General features: G+C 45.4%; 1 long non-coding RNA gene across 1 annotated transcript in view; it reads left to right on the forward strand.

Moving 5' to 3' along the window:
• The window catches only part of LOC146772420 (uncharacterized), a 74,864-nt gene that overhangs the window by 35,123 nt on the left and 18,859 nt on the right, over positions 1-20,882 (forward strand). The window contains exon 2 of the long non-coding RNA XR_014972349.1: positions 8,347-8,513. This is a non-coding gene — a long non-coding RNA (uncharacterized LOC146772420). The remainder of the gene's footprint in view (positions 1-8,346; positions 8,514-20,882) is intronic.

Consider the following 20,882-nt stretch of genomic DNA (forward strand, 5'->3'; position numbering starts at 1 on the left):
CCCCATAGGCCAGAACCATATAATGCGGTTGAAATGCATTTGGCATTATAAATGTCCATTAAAATGCGTACAGGCCTGCCCCCCAATTTGTTGGAGAACTGTTTTATTGCTCCTAGTGCACGGGCGAAGGCAAGATTTCTACTCCTAATCGCTGCTTTCCAGGTGCCTTTTTCATTAAAAACGACCCCTAAATAAGAGAAGGTACTTGTAAGACCTATCTTAGACTTTTCGATAAAAACATTGCAAGGAAGTTTTTTCTTCGAAGAGCAGCACATGGAAAACGTTTTCCCAATATTTATTTTTAGACCTCTAGAGCTCATAAACAGTGTGAAACAGGTTAGAGCTTTTTGGAGGCCCAATTGGGTTCTCGCCATGATAACTGCGTCATCCGCATATAGTAAAATGGGAACCGCCGTGCCATCAATTTGAGGATAATCTACATTTTGTGTAGTTAAAAATTCCGCCACACCATTAATGTATAGGTTAAAAAGAAATGGTGCCAGGATACACCCCTGACGGACTCCTTTGTTTATTGGGAACTTAGTAGAACACTCTCCTTTATTTCCAAATCGTACCTTTGCCCCAGCCCCCCTGTATAGTTCTTTGATGAAATTAAGGATGTTTGTATCAATGCCCAGGCCTGTCAAGGTATCCCATAGTACCTCGTGGTTCAGACAATCGAAGGCAGAATTTAAATCAATGAACGTCATAAAGAGATTGCCTTTTTTTGCCGTCATGTATTTACCGATAATTAGGGCCAGATTTAGTCCCTGTTCGATTGTACCTAGGCCTGTTTTGAAACCATATTGGAACTTGGAAAGGATTGCCTTTTCCTCTGCCCAGGAATTTAATCTGTTTAAGATAACCGTACCTGCCACTTTCATCAACGAGTCAAGTAAGGAAATAGGCCTATAGCATTTGGGGTCGTTTCGATCACCCTTTTTAAAAATAGGCACAACTATTGCTTCTTGCCAAGTCGATGGGAAGCCAATGGTATTAAAACTATTTAAAACATTGGTCAACAGAGGAGACCATAGGGATAATGTATTTTTATATATATCAGTAGGGACTCCGTCCGGGCCGGGAGCTTTATTTCTCGAACTTTCTAGTATTGCCAATTCAACTTCCGGGACAGAGAACGAAATACTAATAGGAAAAGAAAGGGAAGGGACGGGCTCAGATAAAAGCTGGTGATTGTGTGAAATAAAGACTGTAGCGGGAAGAACATCTTCTTTATATAATTCAGTGAAATGTTCCACCCAGTTTGGACCGTCGATAGCAAGCTCTACCTTGTCTGATTTTCTGTCTGCAAAGAAGGGAGCATTTACTGCTTTCCAAAAGGCAGTGCTATCTCTCAACTGACTGGCCTTTGTTAGGGTGTCCCACGCAAGCTCCTTCAGCTCCTGTTTCCGATTTTTCAGGCAGGTTTTGTAGGCTAATCTCGCAGATCTGACTGCTAGCAGGTCTTTCGGTGTTTCCTTTAAAATCCGCTTTAAGTACGAATGTGCTTTAGTGCAGTCAGAATTAAACCATCCCTCAGTTTTTTCTCTCGTCCCTGTCCGAGATGTTCCTGTCAGTTTTTCACTGATATACAGAGTAATCTGGTTAAAAGCATTAGCAATCATGCGCGGATCAGGATTTTCCTCCAAACAAATCTTGATATTATTGTGATGTTCCTTGATTAGATTTTTGAGAAAATTTGTAGGGTCTACTTTATTCCATTTTAATGCGTAGCCGTTTTGTCTCGCCAATGAAAGGGCATGGCGATATAAGTTTTCGGCTACGTTATTACCCGATCTAATGCTCAGCTCAATGTCAAAGATTGTACTGATCGGATAATGGTCACTCATGACAGTATCCAGTGTTACGAAAGACCGTACATTATGGTGGTGAAAGGTAGAAATCAATATATAGTCTATTACAGACTGTAAGCCACGCCCATTAAAAGTGGATTGAAAAGCAACCGGGGGATTGCAAAGTTCATTTGCGAACCCCAGGTTCAAATCAAAAACTAGGGCATTAAACAAGTTTCCCAAAGAGGTATGCTCAAAGTGTGTGCATGGTTCGCCAGATAGGTTAACCATACCACAAATACCTGAATCGCTTAGGGGGCATAAGTGACAGTTAAAGTCGCCCAGCAGTATGATACACGTATCATTTTGTTCATGATTAAAACTAAGCGAACGTAAACAGTCATTTAGATCTTCCAAGATTTTTTGCTGTGTTTCCTTTGGGATATTGTTATACAAGTTCACTAGAATAAAAGATCGTTTCCCGCCTGCCATTAGACTGAGGACCTGAAAACTATTGTGCCCCGGTGTGATGTGTTGTTTAATGGACAAAATAGTTGTATTAGAGATATAGGTACAGAGGCCCCCAGAACACCTGCCTCTTCGTGACTGAGTGGCGGGGGTAAAGTATGTTCGATAACCTGGCATATGGATCTCGGTTAATTCCCAGCATTCCTGGAGACAAATGATGTCATGTTCCGCGATTAAATCGCGAAATATGGGGTTGTTTACCTTACTTGCTAATCCAGCTATGTTCCATGAGAGGAAAGACAGTTCCCCTCTTGATTTTTCCCCTTGGGATTTTAAATTTTGGGGGTAATCTGCACAAGATTCTATTTCACTCACAGACGGGTTGTTTTCGATGTCTGACCCATTTTATTTTCGGAATTTCGGGTATTTATCTTCAATTTAGGGTCCAGGACTGGATATGAGGAGTTATCCTGGACGGATCCATATAAGTTTTTATTTAATAATGGGCTAGGTAATAGAGTTACTGTCTGAGTTATTAGTGACTGATTATCCCTTAACTCGTCAGTTTCCACTAGGGAGCCAGATGTCCTGGGGTAGATGTTAATATGTAATTTGTCTGCACTAGGATAGTGGGCGTTAGAACCTCGGTTCTTCTGAGAAAGTCAATCCACCATCTCCAAGCAATCAAATCTGTTGGAAGTTGGTATGCCTTTCCAGGTATCCCTAGATGATCGATCTCTAATAAACTGCCTTTCCCAACGCCTATTGGCTATACCGCTATCCTGAGTACCCACACTAATCCAATTTTCATTACTGTGAAAATGATGGTAAAGAGAAGTGGGTGGATAAAAGAAGGAAAGGCGTTTGGGTATAATACCCTCGTTGTTAAAATTGGTGTCCCAAGAGCAAATATAGTCGACTGTGTCTGGGTTGTCAAAGTTAACCAGAACACAGTCGCCCTGTATAGATTTAGTTCCTGGGCCCACCCAGGGTACCCTACGGACCATTAAAATCTTGCTATGTCTATTGGATGGTAAGGGTCGGTTGGTATTTAACCAGTGTTGAGCCTTATTTTTTAATGATCCGGTTGTTTCTTCATTTTCCTCCTTCAAATTAGGGACTCTGGTCAGTATTACCACATATGGCGATGCTTCTGGGGGTAAGCTAATACTTGGCTTTCCTAGATTTGCTCCCCAGGTGGAATGTTTGGCAGTATTGGCCTCCTGCGCCGAATTTATAGGGGCGTTTTTAATATCCACATTTATTATGTTATCTGTCATAGTGGATGTCGATTTAATTACCTTACTTTCAGGGACCAGTGAATTAAGAGTCGGGGGGGTCGGTAAAGATGGTTTTGTACGGGTTAAACTTTCGCTCACATTCTGTGATGTCACTGGATTTAACTGGCATTTTGAGGCTTTAGTTAAATCCATTAACTGTCCCTCAATCCGCTTCAGCCTAGTTTCTATGGGAGAAAGATAGAATTTAAAAAGCTCCTTAATGTGTTCGGCTAAATGGTGGTCAGGTTCAAAGATTTCGTGGTTTGTGTCGGTTGCAAAAGGGGCCCCCCCATTATTCGAATCCAAATTGACCACAGTTTCTAATGGGCATTTTCTTATAGGCAGATCCTTGGACTGCTGTCCTTTATGTGCTGCAGACCTGAGTGAGTGTTTACTCTCCCCTTTCTTCGCTATGGCATTAGGTTTTTTTGACGTCTTAGACTTTTTAGGGATGTTATCATTTGTCTTTTTCCTGGGGTTTTTTGGTAATTTTGTTGTTTTTAAGCCAGCTCCATTACTGGCACCTCGCGACTGCTCGATTTGTGAGTCATGAGATGATAATTCAATACTCAATAACTCAGAAACGAGGAGTGGAGATCTCTCTAATTGAGTTAGGGATAAAGAATCCACCATTGATGGTGAGAGGTCCACGGTATTTGGAATGCTATGTAAATCTACCTGTATTACATTCGTGGTTACCTTATTGCTTTGTGGAACGGGAGTTTTAACTGTGGCAATGTGTCCCATAGACGAACGCCGTGCTAATAGTAGATCTTGTGACACTCTCCGTTCCATAATTGCAATCCCTTGATCAATTACTGAGTTTGCTCTAACAATGAAATTGTCTATGGGGCCAGTGATGTTTGATACATCCACATTCAGCCTACTCCTACTCCCTCTGGTATTCGCCATCTATAGCAATGAATAAGAATCGGCTGTCAATAGATAAGCACTTAGACCTGGATGTAAATTTTACCCGTTAATACTAGTAACCAACTGGGCATTAAACGTTAGAGGGGGGGCCCGGTCCGGTCTTGCTCGGTCTGGAACGGGCATGAACGGGCCCGCCCTTGGCCCGGGCTTCGCCCGGCGCGCGTCCCGCGCGCGTCCCGCGCTGCGTCAGCGAGTTCTGATTGTATAATGCAGGTAGGCGGGCAAACAGGCGAGGGGGGAGTGTCCGGGAAGAGGCAGCAGCTGTTTGGAATCTTCACGCTGCAAGCGCCTCGCAGTCCCTCACACCCAGTACAAGCGCCCAACAAAGTCCTTTAAAATGAAGAGTTCAAGAATCCTTTGCTGTTCAAAGTATGCATGGACAAGTACTGACAATACAGCTTTAGGTGACTGCTTATTTTTGCACCGCCTGGGACATCAAAATAATGAGCTGGCAACCCTAATCACAAGACTGGGAGTTTGTTGCAGGATCACCACATTATTTATTTCCTCCACCCTGATCCCTGGTTACTGCCATATTAGCAATAGTTTAACACTTTTGAAACCTTAGGCTGGCGTCAATAACATTCTGAATTATTTCAAATGTCGGGGAATGCACCTTGCATTCAGACAACTCGCTCCTCATTCTCGCCCTTCACTTTCACGCTCACCCTGCACTCACACTGATCCCCATGCACTCACACCATTCACCCACTTACCCTGCACTCACAGTGAGCACTCTGCACTCACAATTCACTTGCACTGTTCACCCTGTACCTCACCCTGCAATCACACAAGCACACTACTCAACCTGCGCTCAAGTGACACTTCACTCACCTGTCCCCCTCACTGCTCAATCTGCAATCTCACTCAAATAAGCCCACCACTAACCATACATTCATTCGTCCCACTCTGCACTTATATCTGCACCCAAATTCAAATGGTCAACTCGCTCACCCTGCAGTCACTCCTCTTACCCTACTCGCAAACTGTCGCGTGGCTCCCCGTACACACTCGCATGAGCACTCCTGCCATCCACACAACGCAGAGGGTTAATGTGCCTGCTTCATAGAATGTGTACCATGCAGATCACAGAACTGAGTGTGAGTAAACAATGAGCAGCGCTATAACAAAATGAAGAGAGATGAGGTGCATCGTTGATGAGTGGTAGTGAGGGAATTCATGGAGAAGGAGGAAATGTGGGGGGGGCACCAAAAAAAGCTGTTGCACTGTGTACAACAAGTGCTTGGGCCAGCCCTGGCTGGGAGTGTTAGCCCCCACCCGAAGTTTGGGTCTAGTTGCGCCCCTGTACACGAGTATGGGCATGTCGTGCCCCATCAAGATTTTCCTCCTAAACTGCAAAAGGACACATTTACATGCACTGCAATCCAGCTTTCCAGGGGGCCCCTTGATAGACAGCTCTGTTTTTGCCCCGATGGCCTGGAATAATTCCGAAACAAATTCTTGTAAATACCGTTTTGTTTTATTTCTTTTTAATGTGATTGATGTAAGGAGTCTATTACTATTTGCAGAGAAATGTTTGTTTCAAGAAACAACCATAACAAAGTTTATTTTAGATCCAAGCGGGTCCTCACATATGAGAAATTGAAGGATGTCACAGATATTATTTGCTGTAAAATTAGTGGGCTGCTGCTTTGTTACAACAGTGAAAACACACATCACTATCTATGAATATTAGATGTAAACACTTTTAGAATTTCAACCATAGTGCCTGTGCACCATTAGTAGCCTGGCTAAAGAGGGTAAGGCAGAGCTGAAAGTAAATCATTTAGACTCAAAGCTGTACTGAAAAGGGGCCCCCAAAATAGTTTTGGCCCAGGGCACCCAAAATCCTTAACATGTCCCTGCCACCACAAAGTTTGTCAGACAACATTGCTCTGAAGTAAAATAGACATCATCCATTTATTATTAGTTCTATTTTTTTTAAACATAAGCCGACGTGTCCTTAACCCCAACTGCTTCAGGCAAGCAACTTATCGTACTACTTAGGAATTCTCAATTAGGTGTTCGTTCAACACCCTCTCTGTGGACTTTCAACTTTGTCTTCGGGTCAATAACAGGTTGGAGGGCAATTATCCCATTATAATGCTGCCTAAAACGTTTGTTAATGATTTCTAGAGAAGATTTGTTTCTCGTGTACCAGCTCTGAGCTAGGGAGTGCTCGAAAAATCTGACAACACTGTCTCCCTTAAAGTCCCTCTCTTGGCTGAAAATGTCTGCAGAATATTCAGCTTTGAGAGAAAATGCTATCAAAACTCTCTTGCATTTCAGCTCGTCCTATTTATGTGAGATTGGGTTCTCAGCACTTGCGGTATTAAAAACTAGGGGGCAGATTTACAAGCGCCCTGCGCCACCAGTACGTCACTTTTCGTGACGTACTGGTGGCGCAGGGGGCTCCTCCATACTTACAAGGACGGGAAAAGCCACCCTGCGTGACTTTTCCTCTCCTTGTAAATACGGCCCCTTCACATGCAGCACTTTGTGTTGAAGGGTTGTTCCATGGGTATCCCTGGGGGGGTTCCCACGCAACACCCATGGAACAAGACACATCTCCAGATTTACGAGGAATCGTAAATCTGGAAATGCATCTGAATTCTACGCCACCATAGAGGTGGCTTAGCGAGCCGCAACGAGGAGAACATTTCTCCTCGTTTTTCCCTCTTTCAATGCGTGCTGCATTCTACAGCATGCATTGAAAGAGGGAAATGCCTGTAGTGATTGTTTATGTGCAGGAAGGTGCCCCTTCCTGCACAAAAACAATCTCCCCATGACGCAGGCATCCTTGCACCATGGTGCAAGGATGCCTACGCTAGCGCATGGCTGCAGTTTGTGCGCCAGCGCAAGTGGAAGCACAGAGATGCGTCATATTCTTGTAAATATGTCACATCCCTGTGCTTCGGAAGTGCATTGTAGATCTGCCCCTGGATGTGGAGCAAAACCTGAGGATGGCAGTAGCAAAAATCCATCCACAGATTGTCTGTCCGTGGCGAAAAACAGGTACACCCGTCACATCTACGTTGGTGGTGTTATCAATCAATGTCATGTGTAAAACAAAGCATCCTAGTAAAATCAATTTGCGCATATTTTATCTAGGAAATGGTGGTTTGAGCTGTGTAATAATCTGTCATTTCAGCACACCCACTCACAAACCTGCACTTTCCTAAACACTCTTATTGTGTCGAACATTATTTGCTGGATATGGCCCAGGATATGCGCGTGGCGGTCGATTATGTAATGTGCCAGATTCCAGAAATTTGTCAGGTGTTGGGGGGCCCAACAGCTAAAACAATCGAGCTGGGGGGGCTCAACTTACAAAAGTTTGAAGACCTCTGCTCTAGAGGCAAGAGTACTCGGCATATATGACAAGGTTTTCATGACCTATGTACATGGCTTCCTGATAAAGGCGTACAGCCGAAACGCGCGTAGGATTTCAAATCTCCAGAACCGTACCAGAAATGAATATGCTCTCTACATAATGAAATAGGAACCTGTATATTTTCGGATGAATGTTTAATTAATTCAATACACAACAATATTCATTGTTAACACTGTGAGAGCAAAAAGATTCATAGCACAGCATCAGGATGTATGATAGGAATTAGAATTATAAATGTGCAAATATTATGCATTTTTTGATCATAGAGGGCATCATCCTCTTAGCATGTTCTTTTTAAATTGTATAGAAATATAATGGTCTATATATCAACAATATAAAATATAAATAAAAATACTTTTTCTATATCCAATTTGACAGGGTGTATTTATATCATATTGTGTATGCTGTTTAGGTCCATAAATTACCTTTTAACTCTCCTAATTTGTTTTGTTTACATATGAATGTACTCGGACTACAGGCACCAGCATGGAGGAAGGCTGAGAGGAAAAGTTATCCATGGATCACTGCCATGGCCTATGACTAGGAAAGAGGCACTGATATGTCTCAGTGACTGCCTAGAGAACACAGGAAGGAATCGTGATTGAGAAACAAAGCACGTGCTATGGAGCCGGGTTGATAGACAAGGTATGTACTTGGAACACCACCATGAACACAGAGGGGGAGGAGGATTGAGAGACAATGTGTTTGGACCAAGGACGGTTTGTGGTGCGTGATATGCCTGGAATACAGTAGAGGACCTAACTTTGTGGACAGTGTTGAGGTTATGGATATTCACAATCTGCAGCTAATATATTTGTAGAAAATGCAGATTTCTTAGGTACCTTACAGAATTTGTATTTGCTGACAAATTTGGGATATTTTGTAAATTTGCTGCAGATGTTTAAAAGCTGTAGAAATGACCTACAGATATTCTATCTTTGGCTGACTGTCCAAGCAATAAGACTGTGTGGAAAAACATCAGAAATGGAGGCGAATGGCTGACGCCAAGTATGAAGAATCTAAAATGTAGCTATTAACATAAACTATCAACACTGCAGTGTTATGCCTGTGATACTTGTTTATTTTAGTAACATCTCAGCTTGGGTGTTGGATGGGATTAGCAGTTGGTACCTGCATAGGTAGTGTTTGCGCTGCTAAATGTCCGTACATGCAAAGGGTTATGAGGAAAGGTACATTAAATTACAGACACATAGAGGCTTCTAAGAGATGTGTATAGTGCGGAGATGGGTGAGGCAGGCAAAAACCTTGACATTAGAACTCACAAATTGTAGTCTGTAGAGATGTGCACAAGAAGGAGAAGAGTCTCTAAATAATTTAATAGATTTCTTTCCTAAACATTCTGCAACGTTGAAAATAAATATAGTGTGTGCACTTTGTACTTTTCTACTCATGTATTGTAATGATCCAATTAACAGTAATATGACTTTTAAAGTTGTCTTTGTAGATTTCCTAGCTTTCTCCTGTAGGTTTCACCTTTACTGAATACAGAAATCTGAAATTACTTCTGCAGAGTTCCACATACTGTTCCACACATTTCTGATACATTTGAAAAAAGGTGACAACTAATCTTTTCCCATGAAACAATAATTGACAGTGACATAGGGATTAAATAAATATTTGTGATATCCTGAGAACATAGCCAAAGAGAAGGGACAATGGTTAGATGTGCTTAGAACATGCCCAGAGCCACAGCGGTAGGGTGAGGGTTAAGAGATAAAGACATTCTTTGAATATATCCAAAATTAAATAGAAGCTTTGAGGGTTAAGAGGCATGGAACATGGGTGAAATTAAAGAGGAGAGATAAAAGTTTGAGAGAATGCAAAGAGGAGGAATGACAGCTAAGTGACAAGGACACGTATAAAGAAGAGGGATTAGGGTTATGAGTATTTGAAAAAAGACAAAACAAAGAGGAGGAATGAGGTTACTAGACAACGAATGCTCTTGCAAAGCCAAGATAGAGGATGAGGGTTAAGAGACAAAAGGATGCTTGAACTTCACGAGCACTGGGGTGGGGTGTCAGAGACAAAAGACGTGTTTGGATCAGGAGCACATGGGAAGGCTGAAAGATAAGGTTTAGACTCTGAACTTGGAGTAAGGTTTAGAGACAATGGATTTGTTTGGGCCACAGGAAAGCGAGGTAGGTTGAGATTGAAGGGATTTTCTTGGACCAAACCATCAGGGGATATGAGTTGATCACAACCCCAACTAATAAGGAAGAAGGGCTAAGAAACAAGAGATGTGTTTGAACCATATCTACTCGAATGTAGGGGGACTAATAGGCAAGAGGTGCTTGGACCTTGAGCATGGAGGAAGAGGGAGGGTTGAGATGTAAGAGATCTTACTTGGACCACGGCTAACACTACCAAGGACAACAAGAAGAAATGCATTTTGACAACAGCCTCAACTAATGATGCAGGATACGGGTTCAGAGATAGTGACTGTACTCGGACTTAAGGGTCCTCCTTTCACATTTGTCTGAATAGCGGCAACCATACACTTCCTCCAGGAGTATCTATGGCCCGATTACGAATTGTGCAGAATAGGGATGGACAAGAATACCCTGGACTGGATTTTTATGTATGAAGTACATACATCTTTTTCTGAGATTTGTACATAGGAATTAGGATTAACATGCAGAGCTGTTATTTACAACACCGAAATCCACATGGTTTGCCTTGTTTCTGGTGATTTCCACCTCAATATAGTTTCCAAGGCTTTTGGTGGCAAAATCTGTCGGATAACTGTGTGAGGTGTGATAATTATCTCACTACTCAGATTTCCGATACCTGTAGAAATTTCAGTTTGCACAGAGATTTGAATTAAGCACACAACTAAGAATGTATACCTTGATCCCATCAAAAGACTCACACAGTACACATAACACTCAAATCAAGAAGTCAGACAATAAAAGAACCCTGGTGATACAGGCAGAGACCTCTGCCACCAGGGCGTAGATCTTCCTATGTATGGTAAAAAAATAGGGAAGTGTTCCTATTATATTTCTTTAAAGTGTAGAATAAAACAAAAAGGACAGCATTATTAATTTAAAGTTAAAGTGTAAAATTATCATTCCGAAGTTTAATTAAAAAAATGCCCACCTGAATGAAAACAAACAAAAAATATATATATATATACAGATACATAGTATGTATTTAAAAATATTAAAAGTGATGTATAGAATTAACAGTAATATAGTTACTTATAACAAAATTAATGTTTATATTTTAAAAAGTGAATAAAATATTATAAAAGAGTTGGGTGGACACACTCTCTCTGTGTGACACCTGGAGAATATGGCACCCCCAGACCAGACTGTACACTCACACGTCTGCTGCGCATCACTCACACACGCGCATAGACCACATGTTTGTAGCAGCACTGGAGTGCCAAAAAGTCAGACACATCGCCATCCTTCCTAGGGGTATCTCTGACCACTCGACGATACTCTTGAGGGTGGGGGACCCTCCTGGCCTACTTTGTCCGATCTGGAGGCTCAATGCGTGGCTCCTTCAGGACAAAACCTTCAAGAAGACTGTGGGCGCTGAACTCAAACAATATTTTCTGGCCAATTGCGACTCTGCCTCCTCCCCGAATATTCTATGGGAGGCCGGTAAAGCTACTATTAGCGACTTTGCCAAGGGTCAGCTCAAACGCATGTGTCAATCTCAAGAAGCCCAGGTCACTCTCTTGGAGGCCCAGGTGACACGGCTTAAGGCCCAGACTCCTTCTCAACCAGACGAGTTTCATGAGAGGCAGCTCATGCATCTAAGAGATGAAATCAAACAACATTCCTTAGAGGTGGCCAAGCTTTTATGGAGATCTTCTGTGGCCAGGGTGTATGGCTGGGGGGACAAGAAAGGGAAACTCCTACATCGTCTGGCCACATACTCTATGGCCAATCGGATCATCCCGGAGGTTGTGGACCCTCCACCCACCGTGCCCCTTCAGCGATAGCCAATACCTTTGCTGCTTATTACTCTAGACTTTACTCGAAGCAGGAGCCTGAGCTCTCTTTCCAATCTGATCGCCCACACACATATCCAGCTCCCGTGCCTCAGTCGAGCAGAAGCGCTAGACCTGGATCTCCCTGTTACCCAGGAAGAGATCAGCGATGCTATACTGCAGTCTGCCCCGGGTCCCTATGGCCTCCGTCAGGAATACTACGCCACCTTCCGAGAGATCCTTGTCCCATATCTGCTGAATGTCTATTCTGAAGCGGGGGAAAAAGGCTTGTTTCTACCTGAAACAGCCGCCACCACTATTGTGGTAATTCCTAAAACACAACCTCCTTCACCGCACTGTGCCGAGTATCGCCCCATCTCCCTCCTAAATATGTTAAAGTCTTTGCTTCGATTCTTGCCCACCGACTAAAGCCGCATCTCTCCAAGTTGGTCCACTCCGATCAATGTGGATTCATGCCTTCTTGTGGCACCAGGCACTGCCATAGGCGTCTCCACGTTGCTCTAGTGCAGGGGTACTCATAGTACGGCTAGCGGGCCGCCAGCGGCCGGCAAGCCTTACTTGGCGGCCCGCGGACCTTGGAGACATCGTACCGGTGTTTTTTTTAACAGTGTCAGCAAATAGACTCTGCTCTGTGGGGGCCGGGCGATTCAAGCGATAGTCCGAGTGGAGCTGCTGGGGCACTAAGAGGTGAAATACAACAAAGCCTCGTTATCATGCAAATGGTCTCTTAAAGACCTGTGAAGTACCGGGTGGGGCTGTGTGTGTGCCCTGGAAGGGAAGCTGCCTCAGCTGCCACACAAGCGGGGGGGGGGGAGGGCGGGGGGGGGGAGAGAGGTGACAAAGAATGACAAGAGAACAGCAGGGTGTGAGAGTCGGGTAAGGGGACAGAGGGCAGTAGGGAGAGACAGACAGAGACAGATAGAGACTAACAGAGACAGGGACAGACCGAGACAGATAGGCAGAGACAGGGACAGACAGATAGAGGCAGAGACAGACAGAGAGGCAAAGAGACAGACGGAGAGGGAGACGGAGAGAGAGAGGGAGGCAGACGGAGAGATAGAGGGAGGGAGGGAGACGGGGAGAGAGAGGGAGACGGGGAGAGGGAGGGAGACTGGGAGGGAGACGGGGAGAGGGAGGGAGACTGAGAGGGAGGGAGACTGAGAGGGAGGAAGACTGAGAGGGAGGGAGACTGAGACGGAGGGAGACTGAGGGGGAGGGAGACTGAGGGGGAGGGAGACTGAGAGGGAGGGAGACTGAGAGGGAGGGAGACTGGGAGGGAGGGAGACTAGGAGGGAGGGAGACAGAGGGGGGAGGGAGACAGAGGGGGGAGACAGAGAGGGGGAGACAGAGGGAGACGGAGAGGGAGGGAGAGAGACGGAGAGGGAGGGAGAGAGACGGAGAGGGAGGGAGAGTGACAGAGAGGGAGGGAGAGAGACAGGGAGGGAGGGAGACGGAGGAGGGAGGGAGATGGAGGAGGGAGGGAGATGGAGGGAGAGGGAGGGAGACGGAGGAGGGAGGGAGACGGAGGAGGGAGGGAGACGGAGGACGGAGGAGGGAGGGAGACGGAGGAGGGAGAGAGGGAGATAGAGAGAGGGAGAGAGAGAGATATGTGTATGCCGGGTCCGGTGGCTCAGTGGACGAAGGCGTCCGCTGCAGGGACCTGTGTTCCATCTCATGGTCACAGTTTTTTGTTGTTGCTCTAGCCCCGCCCCCTCCCCCAATGACCCCGCCCCCAAGGTGCGGCCCTCGGCCACAAACCACACTGTAAGTTTGGCCCCCAAGAGAAAGTTTGTGAGAACCCCTGCTCTAGTGCATCACTACTCCTTACTTAGCACTCCTTCTCCTTGACTTTGGGAAGGCGTTTGATTCCGTCAACTGGAGATACCTGGATGAAGTCCTTCTTGAGATGGGTATGGGCTGCCATTTCTGGAATTTGGTCAAGACCCTATATTCCCGGCCCCGCGCACGAGTCTTAGTCAACGGGGTACTCTCAGAGCTATTCCCCATTGAATGGGGGACGAGGCAAGACTGACCACCTTTCGCCGCTCCTGTTCGCCCAGGCAATGGAGCCCCTGGCATGCCTGGTGCGCTGACAAAAGCATTCAAGGCTGGAGATGGCCTAATGCTGGGGAGGACAAAATCGCACTCTATGCGGACGATGTCCTGCTTTTCTTAGCTGAACCAGCCCAATCTGTCCCCCGCTGCCTTCGGGCGCTGCACCTCTTTGGGCAAGTCTCCAGCGTGAAGCTGAATTACAACAAGTCCGTCTTAGTCCTTCTTCACCTGTTGCGAGACTGTTTTGATTGGCAATCTGCAATCCCCATCAGAAGACAGTCCTTCAAATACCAGGGGATCTGGGTGGCTCTGCCCCCTGACCTCACCTGGTCGCTTAGTGTCACCCCCTTGATGAAAAAGACTCAGGCCGACCTCCACAAATGGCACATTACCATTAAATCCCTTGGGCAGAGTCGCCCTCTTTAAAATGATGATACTTCCCCGGTTTCTCTATGTGATCCAAAACACCCACTTCCAATTCCCGAGAACCTGGTTCAAAGACCTTGACAGTCTAACTACTAAATCCTTTGGGGCGGGCAGAGACCTCGCTTGGCCCTCTCCCAGTGTCGGATCCCATCCTTTGATGGTGGCATGGGTATGACCGACCTCTATCTTTACTACTTGGCAACCCGCCTACTCACACTACACGACTGGTTTAACGGGGGCTGGTCGAATCCAGCATTCAGACTAGAATTGGGCGAGCTGGGCTTCGCCAAGATTCAGGCGATGATGTATGGTGCCACCGTCCCCAAGACAATGCCAACGGTGACGCAGACGGTCATTCTGGCTTGGCGAGCCTCCCTGCGCCATACCCAGTGGACGCACAAACTGACCCAATACACCCCACTGTGGCGGGTGACCTGGCTTCGTGAGGTCAGTGGCCTAAAGGGCTTCCGAACCTGGGACCTTATCGGCATCTCACAGCTCGGGGATGTGTGGGCGGGTGACCACATGCGTACCTTCTAAGAGTTGCAATCCAGCAAATTCTCTGCACCCCTCAGTTTTACAAATATCTGCAACAGCGCCATGCCCTTTACGCACATATATCTCAGAACACATCCTTCCCAGAATATAGTTCCCCAGAGGCACAGATCATGAGAGGCAACCTGGGGAAAGGGGGTGTCTCGTGCATTTATCGCTCCCACACCAACAACATTCCAACTACACAAGACCGGCTTTGAAGCTCATGGGAACAATGGGTGGAACCCCTTGAAGAAGAGGACTGGAGAGACGCCTTGATGGCACCCTGGACATTTACCTCTTCTGCCAGGCTCCGACTGGTCCAACTCTACTACTTACATGCTGCTTACTTAATGCCCAATCGCCTCTTCTGGGCGGGTCTTAAACCAAACGCCTCTTGTGCACGATGCGCTCATGATCTGGCGGACTTCTTCCATATAGTGTGGGCGTGCCCGATCATCACGCGCTACTGGGATTCCATAGAAAAGGAGCTCGCAGAGGTCCTGGGATGGGAGGTTCTGCATAACTCCTTAAACATACTTCTGGGAATCACAGATGGCCTAGATGGCTCCCGGGCTGACAAACAATTCCTTAGCGAGCGTATACCGCCGTGGTTGTCCATAATTAGGTCCTGAAGAATGCTTCATGTAGTATCGTTAGAAGCAGAAACATGTTGACCATTTTGCACCTTAATTAGGACGTAGCTGGTCTAATTATCACCAGAGTTCACACGTCCACCTCACCCCTTTTAACCGTGTCCAGTTTACCACCATTAAAGCTAACTCTTGGTTAAAATTGCGACACTTTTTAAACCAGCACCTTCACAGATTACACTGTCTCCACACAACAAAACCAGCTCCGCTGTAAATCGGGCGTCGTAGCACACCGGGGAGACATTCGGTCTCTCCGGTGGGAACCCAATGATGAAGCATGTCACCAACTAGGTTGGTGAGTGAGGGTTCTTTTAAAACACAGTGATTCACTTTGCTTTACACTTTTTTCACTAATTCAGCCTTTGATGGATACACTCTACTTTTGTTTACTTAAACAATTCCTCACCACAGCCATAATGGTAGCCAAATGGGTCATTGCAGCTATTTGGATAGATCTGCAACCCCCTGGTATTTCACGATGGCGCAAGGGGTGGACTGGTGCACTGCACATGAGAAACCGCTGTATAAATCCAGAGGGTGTCCAGCTAAATACCGTAAGGTGTGAGGCAAATTGACTGTCTCCTTGCAAATGTAAGGCTATGTAAGATTCCCAGAAAGTGTAATGTACCTATCTCCCTGTACACGCTGAACGCTCTTTCAAGGGAATGTTGCAATGTATTATATTTGTCTACTGCTGCCAATTCTTGTTCTAAAAACAAGAAAAATTGTTTATAAAAAAAAAATATTATAAAATACATTAATAAATGCTTTATTTTTAGATTTTTTAAACTTTAAGTAGCATTTAATTATATCTTTTTTAAACAGTTTAACTAATTTATTTTAACATTAGTTCCTATAGTGAATTATTTAAGGTACTCACCTCCATTATTTTCTATTGGGGGGGGGGGGTGTTGCAATACCTGTGAGTGGCTATGGGTGGTGCTGAACTTACTCAAGCTCTGATTTGGAGTACATTTACAACTGTTTTTGGTCCTTTTTGACAGTAGTAACTATAGAAGGGCAGTATGCGAGCACAAAGGGACATACCCTCTAGTTGGTTGGGTGCATGGCTCTCGCTAAACCCTCCCTTTACCTATTGCTATTCTTCCCTTAACACCTCCCTTTTAGTAGTTCGTTTGACCCCCCCTAAACACCTCCCCGACCCTCCCTTAACTCATTCTTACTCCTCCCTTAACCCCTCCGCTTTAGTAAGTGTTCCCTTTTCTAGTCACTCCCCTCTGTTCCTCCCACATTTTGTTACTAAAATCTATTCCTTCAAGGAAATGGTGTTAGTTAAAAATAAAAAAAAATCCAGTTTGTGAAGACATTGGGGGAGCAGAAAATGGTCACTGGAGCACTGTCTACCCACACTAAGCTTCTGAAAACATTGACAAGTAGAAGGTGCCACAGTGGGAGTTTCCGCTATGCGAATCGGTTTCCCCCTCCTTTGAAGTGGTATCACATCAGTGCCTGTAACTGATCTATGGATGCAACCGCAGTTGCTGTAGCAAACCACTGATATACAGAACACCAGATCACAACCAGGAAGACGCACCCCTTTCACATTCCTCCCTTTTTGGGATTGGGTATTGGGTGATGCCACGTAAATGGAGTTTAGTGATTGCAAAGTCTTTGCATGAGGCTGCCTAGATGTGGAATAACTCTCTTTCGATCAATACGGAAGTTCTTTAGTTCACTTCAAATCATGCCATGCTGTTGATTCAAACCCACAGACTCGCCTAAAAAAAAAACACTCCTACCCAAAAATGTATTCATTAAAAAAAATATTTCTGAAAGGTTTTTAATCGGGCCCCTTAAATTGCCATTGTGAAAGTTAATATACTCGTGCATTTTTTAAATTAACATTTAAAAAACATTATTTTAAAAAAAAAATTGTAATTAATGTGCCATTTTTAAGTGATTAGAGAAGAGCAGAAAACATGAAATGTCATATAACTGTGTGTGATATGAGCTGTGATTAAGGAATATAAATGCTGCACTAGAGTACAGTACAATGCCATTTTGAAGCAAATGGCTTGATACATATATTAGCTAAAGGCTGTAACTAAAGTTTAGTGTGTGTGTTACTAGGTTCCTAACTTAAAGGAACTGGCTGTAATGTAAAGATCAATTCTCCGAGGTGACTGGCAGATGTTTCAGCGACAGCAATGATACATAGCAAGGCAGATCAAATTCTCTCCCTTTCTGAAGTGTGAAGCACGTCAGAGAAACCCAAGGAGGACTGATGCACTTGGCACAACTTAATGTTTGTTGCATCTATGTGTATTATTTTAGTTCCTAAACACTCACACGCTAGTTCTATTTCAAAATATAGACTACAAACATATCAACCTCTAGCAGTGTAGGCTGCAGGATATTGGAAGGTAAGCATTCTAATGGAGTGTAGATTTACTATTCTTACTCCACTTCTGCTTACCTTGACAAAGGTAAGTATGGTTAGGGGAGTGTGGATTTAATACTCTAACTCCAATTTTACGTATCTTGTTAAGGTAAGCATACTGGAGGGAGTGCAGATACACTATTCTAACTCCACTTCTACTTAACTGACAAAGGTAAGTACTTAAGACAGTATAGATTTACTATTCTAATTCCACTTCTACTTACCTAGACGAAGGTAAGTATGGTTAGGAGAGTGTAGATTTAATATTCCACTTCCTCTGATGAAGGTAAGTATGGTTAGGGGGTATAGGTTTAATATTCTAACTCCACTGCTTCTTACCTTGTTATGGTAAGCATACTAGAGGGAGTGCAGATTCACTATTCTAACTCCACTTCTACTTAACTGACAAAGGTAAGGACATAGGGCAGTATAGATTTCTATTCTAATTCCACTTCTACTTACCTTGACAAAGTTAAGCATGGTAAGGAGAGTGTATGTTAGACCTGTCAGCCCTTTGGGTGGTCCCTCCTCATCATTATTTATTTTGTCCCACTTTTGCCTCAAACCCTGTTTGAATTTTTCCTTTTTGGGAACCACCAGACTTTTTCGTGTTGCTGCAGATTCAGGGAGCCATTTTATCTACCCCTGAAACTTCTGTCTGAGGGCCTGGAGCACAAAATGGTGGCCACCTGTGACATCACCAGCATCCACTGGAACCTACCAGCACCTTCCAGAACATTCCAGAACCCTGTGACAGTTGGTGGCGGTTTAGAATGTTGGGAAGCTAAGACAGAGAGTTGGCAGTTGGAGCTGGCAGTTGGCACCTGACTGGTGAAGAGTGAGCAGCAAAAACCTGAAGGAGGAAGGAGTGAGGCAGCAGGGGTGGAAACTTGTGCCTGGAGTGGGGTCCATAAACCCACCCTTGATACTAGTCCCTACTGACTGAGCCCGGCCTGGAGCCCTGTGTGGGAAGAAGCAAGAAAACCCATCTTAAGGACCTGGACAGCAGGAACAGGCCTTAGAACCCAAGAACAGCAAGATCCTGACCTGGATACTGGTTTCCCTGGAGCCGGACGTCGAGTAGCCTGGAGACCTGGAGCCTGAGGTGGAGAAGCGGCGCTGACTGGAAAAGCAGACGTCGTGCCCAGAGCCGCCAGAGATCGTGAGAGGGCGCCGACGGAGGACGTGAGGTGTACCAGAGGTCGAGGAGGAAGTTAACCAAGGTCGAGTGAGCGGTGTCAACGGGGGAGTGAAGTCCGCCCTCCGGAGTCGCCGGAGACCGAGGTGAAGGGTACCGGAGGTCGGGAGTGGAGATCGCACTCCGGAGTCGCCGGAACCTGAGAGAATCGTGCCGGAGGTCGGGAGTGAAGGTCGCACTCCGGAGTCGCCGGAAACCTGAGGAGAGGAGCACCGGAGGTCGGGAGTGAGGATCGCACTCCGGAGTCGCCGGAAGTCGACATCGAGCCAAGGCCGGCCGACGTCATCGAAGCTGAGGTCGCCATCGGACCGGAGCCGCCCGAAGTCGACATCGAGTCAAGACTGCCCGACGCCATCGAATTGGAGGTCGAGATCGAGCCGAGGCCGCCGACATCGAACCGGAGCCGCCTACCGGCGTCGTCAGGAACTGACATTGTGCCGAGGCCGCCGACATCGAACCGGATCCGCCTCACGGCGTCGACACGACTCCAGCGGCGTCGGAACTTCAGAAAAAGGGCAGTAAGTGGAATAGAGGGCGCCAAAGGCCCTGTGGAATCCTAAGAGACTACTCTAGGGGTTAGAGAGGTGCTGGAACCAGCTGGACTGTGCCAGGGGTGAGCTGAGACTAATTTAGAGGGGTTGTGTAGAGTGAGAGAGCCAGGTCTCTGGTATTTCCCCCTTGATCTACCTCAGTTTAGGCCTCAGCCTTGTCCAAGCCAGGGAGTAGACACCCTCAAGCCTTCCACATCCCCACAAGCTGTGCCTGGGCCAAATTAGCCCATAGTAATCTCAAATGTGATCTGATTCTATGAGTGTCACTGTCAGCTTTTAATTATTTATTGGAGGCACTGTATTTATTGTATTTAACCTATTTATTGCTTCACTGTATTTATTGGTCCACAGTATTTATTGATGCACAATATTTATTGGTTTACAGTATTTATTGCCTCAGAATATTTAATTGCCTGTATGTATTGCACTTATATTTAGACCTTCCTTATTTATGATCACCCCTATTTATTGAATCATTAAGCCAGTATTTATTTGACCTGCACTATTTAAAAAGTTTGTATATTGTGATTGTGTTATTATTTATCTAATCAGCAACTAAGAGAAAAAGAAGATAAAGAAAGATATTTTCATAATTTTTACGGTGTAGAGTCGTTTTTGGAACGGATGCACGCATGGTTATTGTATGGGTATGTCGTATGCTTAGCACGGTGCCTGTTTCCTGACCACTCGAGCCAAGCTACCACTGTATGTCCTGGAAATACTCCGTTACCACCAACCCTTACCGGTGTGGGAGTGGAGTAAATTTCTAACATAATTGGTGTTCAGTGGTGGGATAGAGCTGTGCCTACGTATACTCAACAATAACTGTGGGTAGTCCATAGGCCTACACCGGGAGTTTTCTCAAAGCGGCCTTCCTAATTGTGGGTTTTTGTTTTTTCCAAATTTACTCTGGTGGTGGGAGGAGGTATTATTAAAGGTACCCCCCTGCATTGTTACTGCAAATAACTGTCCTCTGACCTGAGTGGGCAAGATGGAGTTTGTACTGGAGAATTTAGAAACGTACACTGTGGCCCAGCTCAGGGAGTTTTGCCAGCGGGAGGGGGTGTATTGTCCCCCAGGAGCAAAGAAGGGTGCACTCCAAACCAGCTTAAGGGCTTGGGGGGAGGCACGCCGAGAAAGCAAGGCTGAGGAGGAGGACAGGGATAGAGAGCCCGATAGTGAGGGAGCTGGTTTGTACCAACCGGAGGTGG

The sequence above is a fragment of the Triturus cristatus genome, chromosome 12 (assembly GCF_964204655.1).
Source record: "Triturus cristatus chromosome 12, aTriCri1.1, whole genome shotgun sequence".
Classification (NCBI taxonomy): domain Eukaryota; kingdom Metazoa; phylum Chordata; class Amphibia; order Caudata; family Salamandridae; genus Triturus; species Triturus cristatus.